The following is a 12,718-nucleotide window of genomic DNA, read 5'->3' as shown; positions in this document are numbered from 1 at the left end:
AAGATAGAAATATTCTAAATAATCTATGCATATTTTAAATTTTCAATACAGTAAAAATAAAGCCATACATCAATTTCTAATTATATCAACAAAACTTTAACATAATAAGAAACGAAAATAAAACCAGAACAGAAACCTAAATATGTATCCTGGTATTAGCATTAATTCAAGACATATTTATTAAAAGGTTTCTTTTAAATTTTCAGAATTATCATCACATTTGAAGTGATCATGTCTAGAAGCTTGACATGATTTTTCGTATACTAATGAGAAGCCTAAGATTGTTATGCTGAGATTTTGTTTTCTTAAAGCTTCTAATAATAAAGCAAATTTTCAGTTTCACAGCTGTGATGGCTGTTCCGTTTCCATAGAAGGTTTTTTTTTTTTTTTAAATGAAGCAAGGACTGTGAATCCATCCGTATTTAAATGTTCCCCTTGCATGATGGCTCAATTATTATTGTTGGTAGTAATCATCTCAGTACTTGGCAAGGCTCATTCATCCTGCAGGAAAGCAAACTTTCCCAGAAATCAAAACACCAAATGTTCTGAACAAAATAATTGGAGGATAAGGGTCCCCTTAGAATCTGAAATTTTCACTTGACAGAACCTTGACAAATGTGAGTGGGTGTTTAATCAAAATGATATTTGTCATAGAGCACAGCTCACAATTTTAAGCACAGCAAAGGAAATGTTTGATTCCTATGTTGCAATTGGAGCTTAAATTCAGGTAGACCATTGCAAGCCTCCAATCTATATTGCTTTATAATGCAGAAGTCAATGACTTGATGCTTCCTTATATGGGAATTTTGCAGACATGAAAGCTCCTTTTGCTTCCAAAAGTAAGAATGGTCCATGATGTCCTCTCAGGTCCTCAAATTAAAGTACCAATGACTGAATTGAAGAAAGACAAATGGCTACTTTCTGAATGATCACCCAATGAAAGTAGTATTTCAAAAGATCTATTTTGTAAATTATATTCATTGCATTAAAAATATTTGAAGAAAGAGAATGGAGAAAATAAGTTTGACAAAATAAAGAGTTTAGGATGAATTGTCATTCATTGGAGAATGCTCATGATTAAGCAAGAACCAAACACTACATAGAGAATCGAAAATCTCTATTGCATAAAGCAAGCATGTGTTCATCGAAAATGCATATCCACTGTTTGGAAAAACAAATTTATTTTCTGTAGTTGAATTTTTACTAATTGTTTGATACAACTTATAAGATTTCTTTAAAATTAATCGTAACATAAGAATTACTTAATCACTTTCATTACATATAACACATTAAAGTGTGGTTGATTATATTAAAAGCCAAGGTAACTGAAAACAGACTTTGATTTTATAACAATTTTCTGTCATAGGGTAAACAAACAAAATACTTTATTTTTGGATGTGCATACTTTTCTTCTATAAATAATATCTGCCCACAACAATGCATTCTGTGTGACAACCAGTACCAAAACCCTGAATATCTCAAATAACCAAAGGATGTAAACTTTTAGTTTGTGGCAACCAGGAACAAAAATGTGAATACCTCAAATATCCAAAGAACATAAACTTTGTCAAGTGCTTTATATTTTCTCATTATGTCTTTGTATATAATCACCTTAGTCCATAATAGTTCTATCTTAATTGTTTACTATTAATAAAACTAAGTTCATGTTAATAACCACATATCTATTTCTGGATTGTATTTTTCCATATGGGAAGCCATTGTTTATTCACCTTCCTTTATCCTGTAAATTTGAACCTGTGTTTCTTCTCTAATTTCTAATTCATATTTATATTTATAGCAATTACATGATGTTATATAATATACTTGTCAGTGTCTAGAGTTTATCACTTCATAATTCTTGTCTCTAAATTGGTAATTTAATTTTCTTTTTTAAAAGTATCTGGATGCCTAGATATATGTAACTCTGTGGTAAATAAATTGAGCATGTGAACAAGAAGCATTTTTTCCTACTGATTTGATCCCACATAGTTCCCATATGAATAGTTATATATAACAGGTGAATATGATTTATATTCTACCTTTTTAATAAATAACATTAACCTAATGCTTTTTCATTTAATAGAAAGCATTTTATCAAGCCCACTGCTCACATGAGATATAATTCAAAAATTAGACTAAGTATAATGCTTATATTTTGATACTCATGTCCATTTTAAGAAATTATATTGTAGAAATCTCAAATACACACTGACCCAAAAGAAGAGTGACTCTTGTATTGTGACTGGGCAGCTTGCACATGCTACAAAGGACTGGTCTAGCTAGCATTATGTTCAGTTTCTCATTAGAGATTCATGTCATCTTTAACTTATATTTTTTTGTTTGTTTGTTTGCTTTGTTTTTTTAAGATTAAAAGCAAGATTGAAGTTCTACTTTCATAGCATTTTGAAGACAATGTTTTGTTTATAATGTTTAGTTAATAGTTTATAAGATTAAAATATCTTGCTTAATGTACTTAACATAAATATTTTGTAATTAATTGTGGTTGACTAATTATAAAACTGTGTGAGTTAAAAGTAAATCAACTATGATCATTTGGTCAAATTTTCTGTTTTGACGCCATTACTCATTTTCTTAATACTGCAAGATCTTTGAAAATTGTGAAGAATGTGTTCTTCATTTGATATAACTGTCCATATGCCTCCTTTGCTGAAACGTTGGCCAGAAAGCAAGTGAAAATATTGCATATGTTGACACAACTGAGTGAAATACAGCTAAAAATCAGTGCTAGAATTATTATTTCTATCAAAGCATTACTATATTTTACAACTAGCCAAAGAAATGTTTAATACACAGTTTACATTAGTGTGTGACATATTTTGGGATAATTGAGCAACCATTTTCAATGAATTCAACAGTGAAGAACAAGAAACTATGATTAACCAATTTTTTCAGTATGACATGTAAGAGTTGTTCTTCTGAGTTTTTGTCGAGAGACTCAAAGGTACCATGAATCTATGAATAGAAGACATGATCCTTTGGATTCCAAAGTGAGAAATAAACTTCTACCACAGATATTCAGACTTTGGACAACATTTATTTATCTCCTTGTGATTGTTAGAATGAAGCTGTTTTTGCAGATATGTGATAGTGACTCCAAACTCCTAGAGAACCCTTGAAATTCTGAATACAGGAGTTTTAAGCAACTTGAAAAGACACTTCACAGCCAAGAGGTATCTCTGTTAAGACTCTCTAAACCATGTCATTTATGCGGGGATTAAAGAAAATGATCATTTTCTGAACATAGAAGTGAAATTCTAAAATATCAGTTCCTCTGTATCTTATTATATATAAAAATCCTTTAACTGATAAATAAGAATACACATAGATGAAGAAATGTTGTCTAATTAACATTGTGTTTGTTTGTTGTTTGTTTGTTTGTTTGGTTGGTTGTTTGGTTGGTTGGTTTGGTTTGGTTTGGTTTGGTTTGGTTTGGTTTGGTTTGGTTTGGTTTTTTAATCTATTCCAAGTTCATATAATTGGCAAGGAGGTTTACAGAAAAATACCCCCCTCCGCTTATCACAATGAAAATAGAGGTGAACATAAGTGAGGTGAACATATTTCTCTTTTTAAATATAATCCTAATTCATATGTTATTTAAAAGTTATGCATCAAAACTTCCAAAATTCTATTTGACTGTCAGAAAAAAAACGTAATTTGTAGCTTTTGTGAGCCAGTGTCTGGGGGAATATTTTCTTATTGTTTCTTTTCAGATTAAGCATTTAAAATGAAATAAGTCTTGCATTTTTATTCAAAAAACAAACTCAACACATACTCAAATATTTTTAATTACTATGTTAATGAGCTATGCAATTGGTGAACAGTAAAATACAGTGTTATAAGATTTTTAGAAAAGTTTGTATTTGTGTGTGAACTTTGAAATATGTTACTACTTTAAGCATTGCTTGCTATGCAAATGGAGTCATGAGTTTTCCATAGAGCAGTTTGATTCATCACTGCTCTGCAAGTGTGATTCTCTTCTATCTACCCTACCCTATCCAATCCACAGAGGTACTCAAATATTTCAGATTTATTTTGAAGATATTATTTTTGATCTTATGAAAATTATTGTCCAAGAAATGGTCCCTAGAGGTATAGCACATCAATTTTTACTTTTTAAACTGAGATTTTGGTCCATTAAAACTGAAAGGATTTTGGAAAATGGACTGTCTCAAAATGCATTCCAAGACAGAAATGAGGGGTACACAGTGGTATATATACACAATGGAGTACTATTCAGCCATTAGAAACAATGAATTCATGAAATTCTTAGGCAAATGGATGGAACTGGAGAACATCATACTAAGTGAGGTAACCCAGACTCAAACAATCAATCATGGTATGCACTCACTAATAAGTGGATATTAACCTAGAAAACTGGAATACCAAAAACATAATCCACACATCAAATGAGGTACAAGAAGAACGGAGGAGTGGCCCCTTGTTATGGAAAGACTCAGTGAAGCAGTATAGGGCAAAACCAGAACAGGGAAGTGGGAAAGGTTGGGTGGGAAAACAGGGGGAGGGAAGGGGGCTGATGGGACTTTCGGGGAGTGGGGGTCTAGAAAAGGAGAAATCACTTGAAATGTAAATAAAAAAATATATCGAATAAAAAAAAAGAAAAAAAAAAGGACTGAAATTCAAATTCTAGCATTAATGCAATGTCAGTGTTACCTATAATTCTTTATGGATGCCAGCCCAGCTAAGTTGGGTAAGTTCTGGTTTTGATGTTATACTTGTCATACTCCCCGTTCACATAGTTACATGCATTTTAGGTCACTTAAAAGTTCCAGTTCTATGTAGCTCTCTTTTTTTCCTTCACTCTTCTTCATACTTTTGACAGAATTTTTCTCAAAATTATTTATTAAACTTAAAGAAGTTGTTTTTCAGTAGATTGTAACAGTTTTTCATAGTGGGAGGTCAGTTAAGCCAATCCCATTGTGTCTGTTCCATATTTGTTTTGACTTTTTAGCTTCTTTTATGTGTAGATGTGCATTTCTGCTTGTGGGTGTGTTAACTTGTGTGCAAGTGCTTATGGAAGATAGAATTAAATCCTCTGAATCTTGAGATACAGAGGATTGTGAGTGGTCTAATATGGTTCTATGAAACAGAACTCACATCCTCTGGAAAAATAGCAAGTGCTTTTGGCTGCTTCAGCAGCTCTCCAGTCTCTTTAGCACTATTTCAATGCTGAGTGCATTATTTCTCACTTCTTCATATTTATACATAGTAAATATTGTTTTCTGCTCGGTTCTGTGATTTTTATTTTTGTTTTGTTTCTGTTTTTGTTTTCCTCTGATATAAATTTGCTTCCTTAGAATATAAGCAAAGTTATCACTTAAAGACTGAAATTCAAATTCTAGCTTTAAAGCAAAGTCAGTGTTACCTAGAATTAATTATTTTATGGATACCAGCCAGGCTAAATGTTATGCTAAATCTTGATTATCCACTTATTTAGATCTGAAAGGAACTACGACACATGTCTCTTGGCAAGTCTATAAAGGTTCTTCTTGACAAAATATATAGCAGCATTTTTGAGTGGACTATCAGACACAGTGGGCAGCACTTTCTTGTCCTGACCATAAGGGAAAGGAATCCTAGATAAGTCCCAGAGATAAACAATGTTTGAACACCTTCATTTCTCCCTATTGAGCTTGTTTATCCAGTTATTGCCACCCCTGTAGCTGGTATTGCTGGATATGATTAGGTTTCAGTTTCTTCTATTTTCTTTTTCTTATTTATTTATTTTCTTAAATCATAATCCCCAAGTTCACATTTTTTATTTAATTATATATTTTTATTTTCTATATTTTTGTTTACATTCCAAATTATTTCCCCTTTCCCAGTTGCCCCCTCCCCATATGTCCCATAAACCTTCTTCTTTCCACTCATTCTCCAATCACCTCTCTCCTTTTTCTCCTTCTTGATACTCCCCTCCAACACTAGATCAAGCCTTTCCAGAATCAGGACCCTCTCCTTACTTCTTCATGGGAGTCATTTGTTATGCTAATTGTGCCTTGGGTATTCAGAGCTTCTGGTAATTAAAAGCAATGAATTCACAAAAATTTTAGGCAAATGGTTGGATCTGGAAAATATCATCCTAAGTGAGGTAACCAAATCACAAAAGAATACACATGGAATGCAATCTCTGATTAGTGGATGTTAATTAGCCCAGTTTCTTCTTTTTTTAATATGGATTAAAGAGCAGTAGTTCTCCAGGAATCCTCCAGATGTTTATTTCAAGAATGTGGGTTCTCAGGCATCCAGTCTTCACTATATTCTGAATGATAATGTTGTACCTCACTCCTTTCCAGAATAATTCAATTAATATTTTTTATTGAAAACAAATTCTCTCACATATTATATTCCAACCACAGATTTCCCTCCCTTCAGTCCTCCTAGTTCTCTCTGTCATCCCTCTGCCCCAGAACTGCTCCCCTTCAGTTTTTCTTCAGAAATAGAAGGCCTCCAAAAGACAATAAGCAAACACTACAAGACAAGGTATAATAAGGCAAGGCAGCAGCAATTTACTTTTCTGTACTAAAATAGAATTAGGAAATGTTTGGAGCTATTCATACTTCTAATTTTGAAAGACAATGGTATTGGTTTTTAGTCCTTAGATTTCTGATTCTGAATTTTAAATAACTGCAAGGCAAATTTATTAATTTTATTTTCCATTTGATTTATAAATTTGAATATGATATCTCTTTTAAACAATATTTTATTAATTCTTCAAGAGTTTCATATGAAGTATTTCCTTAAGCTTCACACTCCTTCTTCTACCTGCTTTCATTTCCATCTCTCCTACACCTGTACCTCTTGACATCCAACTTTGATATTTTGAATTTTTTTCCTTTCTTTCTTTTTTATTTTTTCTTTCTCAATAAGTTCAGTTTGTGTTGCTCAGATATTCTTGGCAGTTGAGCCAGATCTGGTGTGCTGTTAGCTTTACAGAGTCCCATCTTTAAAGAAAACTGGTTCTGCCCTACCAACAACTATCAAATGTCAATAGTTCGTCAACAGTGAGATGTCCTGCCAAGCTTCCCACTTGTAAAAGTAACTTTTATTTGCCTGATGTAAATATGGTCTTCAGCTGAACCAAATAAGTTCAGCTTTTCTGGTTATTTCTGAATTCTGGATGATTGGTTCAAGTTTTCTGGATCAAACTCCTCTCTAAGCTTCCTGATTCAATATGGCTTCTCTCAGATTCTCAATGAGTTGTTCCACTTGGCCGCAAATCTTATCCTGGTCATTTGTTATAATCTTCTGTCTCCTTTTTCTTCTTTATCTATCTATCTATCTATCTATCTATCTATCTATCTATCTATCTATCTATCTATCTATCTATTTATTTTGATTTTTATTAGATACTTGCTTTTATTTACATTTCAAATGTTATCCCCTTTCCTCATTACCCCTCTGAAAACACCCTACCCCTTTCCCCCTCCCCCTGCTTACCAACTCCCTTCTACTTTCCTGACCTAGCTTTATCCTGCACTGGGGCATCAAGACTTCACAGGACCAACGGCCTCTCCACTCATTGATGTCTGGAAAGGCCATCCTCTGCTACATATGTAGCTGGAGCCATGTGTTCATGTGTACTCTTTGGTTGGTGGTTTAGTCCCTGGGAGCTCTGGGAGAACTGGTTGCTAGATATGATTGTTCTTCCTTGGGGATGCAAACCTCTTCAGCTCCTTGGATTCTTTCTCTAGCTCCTCCATTGGGGACCCAATACTCAGTCCATTGGTTGGCTGTGAACCATGGATATTTTGATCTCCCTTCTAAGAAGGACGAAAGTATCCACACTTTGGTCTTCCTTCCTCTTGAGCTTCATGTGGTATTCTGAGCTTTGGAGCTAATATTCACTTATCAGTGAGTGCAGAAAATGTGATACATTTACATAATGGAGTGCTATCAGCTATTAAAAACAATGAATTCATGAAATTCTTAGGCAAATGGATGGAACTAGAAAATACCTTCCTGAGTGAGATAACCCAATCACAAAAGCACAAACATGGTATGCATTCATTGATAAGTGGATAATAGCTCAAAAGCTTCTGCTTATTCTCCGTCTTACCTCTGCTGACTTACACTGAACTGGATGAACTTATGAATGAACAAAATTCATTATGCTGAGCTACATTGTCTAACATAACTGACTGACTAGAACCCAGAAATCTGCCTGCCTCTGTCTCTTAAATTCTGGGATTAAAATTTCTTTCCACCATGCCAGGATCTAAGCTTTTCTTTACCTGAATCTTGCTCTGTACCACAGTGGCTTTGAACTCAGAGATCTACTTGCTTTTCTCTCCTGAGATTAAAGAAGTGTCTGTATTCTATCCAGATCATACTGTAATCCAAGGAGTGTCTGCATTTCAGCTGGATCATATAGACATAAAATGTCTTTGGATGTGATCTCTTTACAGAACAGCCATGGTGCTGGATTAAAATTCCTATACAACTATCCTTTGCTGGATATTTTTCTGGCTGTAACTTGCAAGGTTTATGTACACTCTGACCCTTATTGTTAATTCATGTGTGTGTGTGTGTGTGTGTGTGTGTGTGTGCATGTGTGTGTGTGTGTGTGTTTGTGTGTGTGTGTGTGTGTGTGTGTGTGTGCATGTGTGTGTGAATGCTCCTCTGTCTGCAAAACATTGTATATTTAGTGTTACTTATATTACTTTCTACCTAGTCCTGACCTGGCCTGTCAGGTCAGTAAACCAGGTATCTAAAAGAGGGGGTGGGGATGAGGAGGCAAGGGATAGGAGAGATGGAGGGAAAGCAACATTCTGATTAAGCCTCATTTATTGAAAGCAAAAGCAGCGCCTTTTAAAGGCAAAAAGGGACTGTCTTGGGAATATCTGCCAGTTGGAGATGTTCTTCCAGGCAGATCTGTGGCTATGTCACAGGTTATTCTAGGCCAAGTACCAACCACAAGTCCATCAGGATTTCTGAGAAGAGTTTTTTCTACCAAGAAATGAAACCCAAGCAGAACAGAAGTTTAACTTGTTAGTGCTATGCAGGCTTTAAGAGTCAAATGGCAATGCTTAGGTTAAGCAGCCCGGACTCCCAGCCTACTATATTTCCGTTCCCTTTTCTGGGAACATCCAGATTCCTGAGCCTTATAATAAAAGGATTTAATGTTAATGTGAACTGACCCTCCACAGTCTTCTATTGCCTGCTGTTAGACTATTTTTGATGTTCATTGTTAATATATTAAGGAATGTACTTCACGAAGAAGTTCTAATGATGGTTGAAAGATGTGCTGCTCTATTGGCACATTAATAAATCATTAGTAATCATTTTAATAATATGTCCATTAATTTGAGTAATAATACAGGTCTATCCCATGAAGCCGATAACCTATATGGTTTTAAACTCTTAACTACTTTGAAAGTCCAACTGTGAGTTTCATGTCAAGGAGGGAATCTTAGGTCCAATCCAAAGCATTTGGTTACATCAGTTACATTTGCACCTCTATTTTATCAGTTGTAATCTTGTCAATACAGTCATTGTTATAGCTTTCAGGATTCACACTTAGATGAGATTTATATTTATAATTCTCAGGAGCATGCATGGCACCTTCCACCATCATGAAGCCAATAGAGGTGTGTTTTAGCTTGATTTATCTATTTTCTGTCACTCAATTATGTACTAACTTTAATAATAGAATCTCACTGTCAAGTACTGCAGCATTTAAAATAGCCTTTAATTCTTGAATATGTATTGAGAAACAACTCAAAAATATTCTTCCAATTCCCAGTACTGGGGTTTTTATTTTCTATAATGAGATGTCTAGTGTGGTATTATACTCACCTACTGAAGGGAAACTTCAATAAACACTTATTTTTTATTTAAATATATTATGAAACATACACCTATTAGGTCTGAATGTGGCTTCTTCAAAAGGGCTATGACATCAATTATTGCTTCATATAATACATCCTACAAACTCCACACCTGCTTTTTGAGGTAAACGTTAGTTTATACTTTCCTTGGATCTGACTTCTTATTTGTATTATTTATATTTCAATACTTTGATATTTTCAAATGAGTTTTAAGACTGAAAAATATATATTCCATGTTTTCAATGTCTAAACTTTTTAAATCATATTTTACTTAAGAAGAAAACCATCTTTTTTATTATTTAATTTTTGGACCGTAAACACTAATCAATTTAAAATTTTATAATAGAGGACTATCTGAAAACTATGAATTTGGTAAACTATTTTTGAGACTTTTGGCTTAATTTTCACTTATAATTAGATGAATAAAACTTCTATACACAGAAGAATTTTGGTAACAAATTTTTTAATGAAACTTTACATCAGTAACCTTGAAATACTATAGGATAAGGGAGTGGGGATTGAGGAATGGGTAGAGGAAAGAGGGCTTATTGGATTTACTGGGAGGGGGGAACCGGGAAAGGGGAAAACATTGGGACGGTAAATAAAGAATATAAAAAAATAAAAAATAAATAAAAAAAGAAAGACAGACTTAAAAATATACTGCTAGGATAGAAGGATAAATTATAGAAGCTAGTAAAAAAAGAATTACCATATTGACTTAGATAATACAAGGAATCTATTTTTATAAGAACTATTACCTAAAAATTATAAGTAATATTTAATATTTCTTAGAATTCTCTATATATTATACATCTATTTTTACTCTTTTAATTTACTCTTGGGTTTTCTTCTTCATTGTATATTTAATGTTATTTGTTATTTTTCTGTATATTTATTATCTGCTCCTGAGTACTTCTTTAAATAAATCTTGATACATAGTGTAGGAAGTATTTTATAGTCAACTTATTGACCCTTGTCAAATATATTCCTATCATTGGGTCTCCTAGTGTTCAGATAGTTGGATTAGTCTAAGCCAAATGACATGAATAAACTAAAGTTATTAGTTTTAATTTTCTTTCTATTATACCAGTTACACAATTGCTGATATTTCTGAAGAAATGTCAAGATCTATTATTTTTACAGAATATTTAATTTTCTTTTTGAAATACTCTCCAATTATTCACAAAAGTTTTTATTGGTCATTTTCTATTGTTAAGTTGTTGTCTAAAGCAAATACTGGAAAGACAAATGATGAATGCTAATGGGGTATGCGTCAGATATTCAAATAAGAATCTTGAATTTTTGCAAGTGACCTAATCTTTGTTCTAAAATGGCTGTTACTATGGTAACTTTCAGGGAACCCTTCAAGATTAAAAAAAAAAAAAACCATAAAACATAGCTTAACAATTTGCCATTTCTACCACTAATAAGTGTTGTAATTATTTTTGGTTTTGTTATGATTTAAAAAGGCACAAACCCCAAATGAAAGTACATTCACATCATTGAAAGAAAAGAGCAGGGGATAAGACTTCATGAACGTATTAAAATACATTGTTTATAGAAAATATAATTATATACTAGAAAAATAGCTCAGATCTAGTTAACTCCATAGCAGACCATCTACCAAATATTGTCTTACAGAATCTATTTTCAGCATACCAGCTGAAGAAATCAATTGGAAATAGTAAGATATTTAATTACTTAAAATAAAAATAGCATTTGTGTGTGTGTGTGTGTGTATGTGTGTATGTGTGTATTTGTATGTACATTTGTGTGTGTCTGATATGTGTTTGCCAAGAGACCAATATGTTGAATCTCTAGTCAGGATCTCATGACACTTTAAAACATAACTGTCTGGTATCTCCTTATCTCTGAGCTTAAGTAGGCCAATATTTATACCTTAGATGTTGATTGAATTCGACCTTAAGTGGCTGCAAGATCAAGCTGTCTCTCTCTTGACTTTGTAGGCATTCAATACCAAGCATTAGTTCCTAGATATCACTCTACAATTTTGCTAAGTCACTCTGGCTTAGCCATGTCTAACTATTCTGGAACTAAATCTTCTCTTTTTCCAAAATCTCTAACATTCTCATCTAAGAATTGCCAGAGAGATAAATTATTAAAGGCTTATGATTAATTAGATGAGGTGGCCCCAGATAAACTATCTCAAGGTCAACTATGTCATATAATATAAATCAATCATGAGTAAAACCCCAACATTCTCACAAAATGTATGCCTTAGATTGTGTCTGGCACATAAGATAGCATGCTTACTCTGTAATTCATGATGTTTATAAATCAGCTGACTTAGATTCAACTAGATGGCTTCTCATATGTCTCTTTAGTTTCATCACATATTCAAATAAAAACAGCAAAGGATAAGAACAACACTGTCTGCATTATGATTGCTTCCATAGAATATATTTAAATAGTTCTTCACTTCCTAATTCTAGAGAAGGCTAGGCAAATTGGTGTGTTAAAGAGCAGCTTCAGAGTTCTCAATTAAAAATAGTTATTCAAATATTCTCAGGATGAATATCTAAATATGTATACTGTTCCTTTTCTCACAGTGACCCTCAGGATCAATTTCTAGAATAAAGTAGTTAGGAAACAGACTCCACATTTTAAGAGATGTAATGAACCTTTACCTTCCACTGGGGGCCTGTCTGAAGGAGGTGGCCGCTTTGGGGGCTTCTGCCTAGTTAGAGGAGGTGGCCTCTTCAGTTCCCTATCCCCACTGCTACACATCAGTTATGACTACCCACATTGACTCTCTGGAGCCTCCCCCAACTCTGCCACTTCCTTAAGATGCCCTCATCTCCAATACTGACAGCTGCAGATTTCTATCCATT

This window comes from Apodemus sylvaticus, chromosome 11, assembly GCF_947179515.1.
Source record: "Apodemus sylvaticus chromosome 11, mApoSyl1.1, whole genome shotgun sequence".
Classification (NCBI taxonomy): domain Eukaryota; kingdom Metazoa; phylum Chordata; class Mammalia; order Rodentia; family Muridae; genus Apodemus; species Apodemus sylvaticus.
This window is presented reverse-complemented; position numbering follows the sequence as displayed.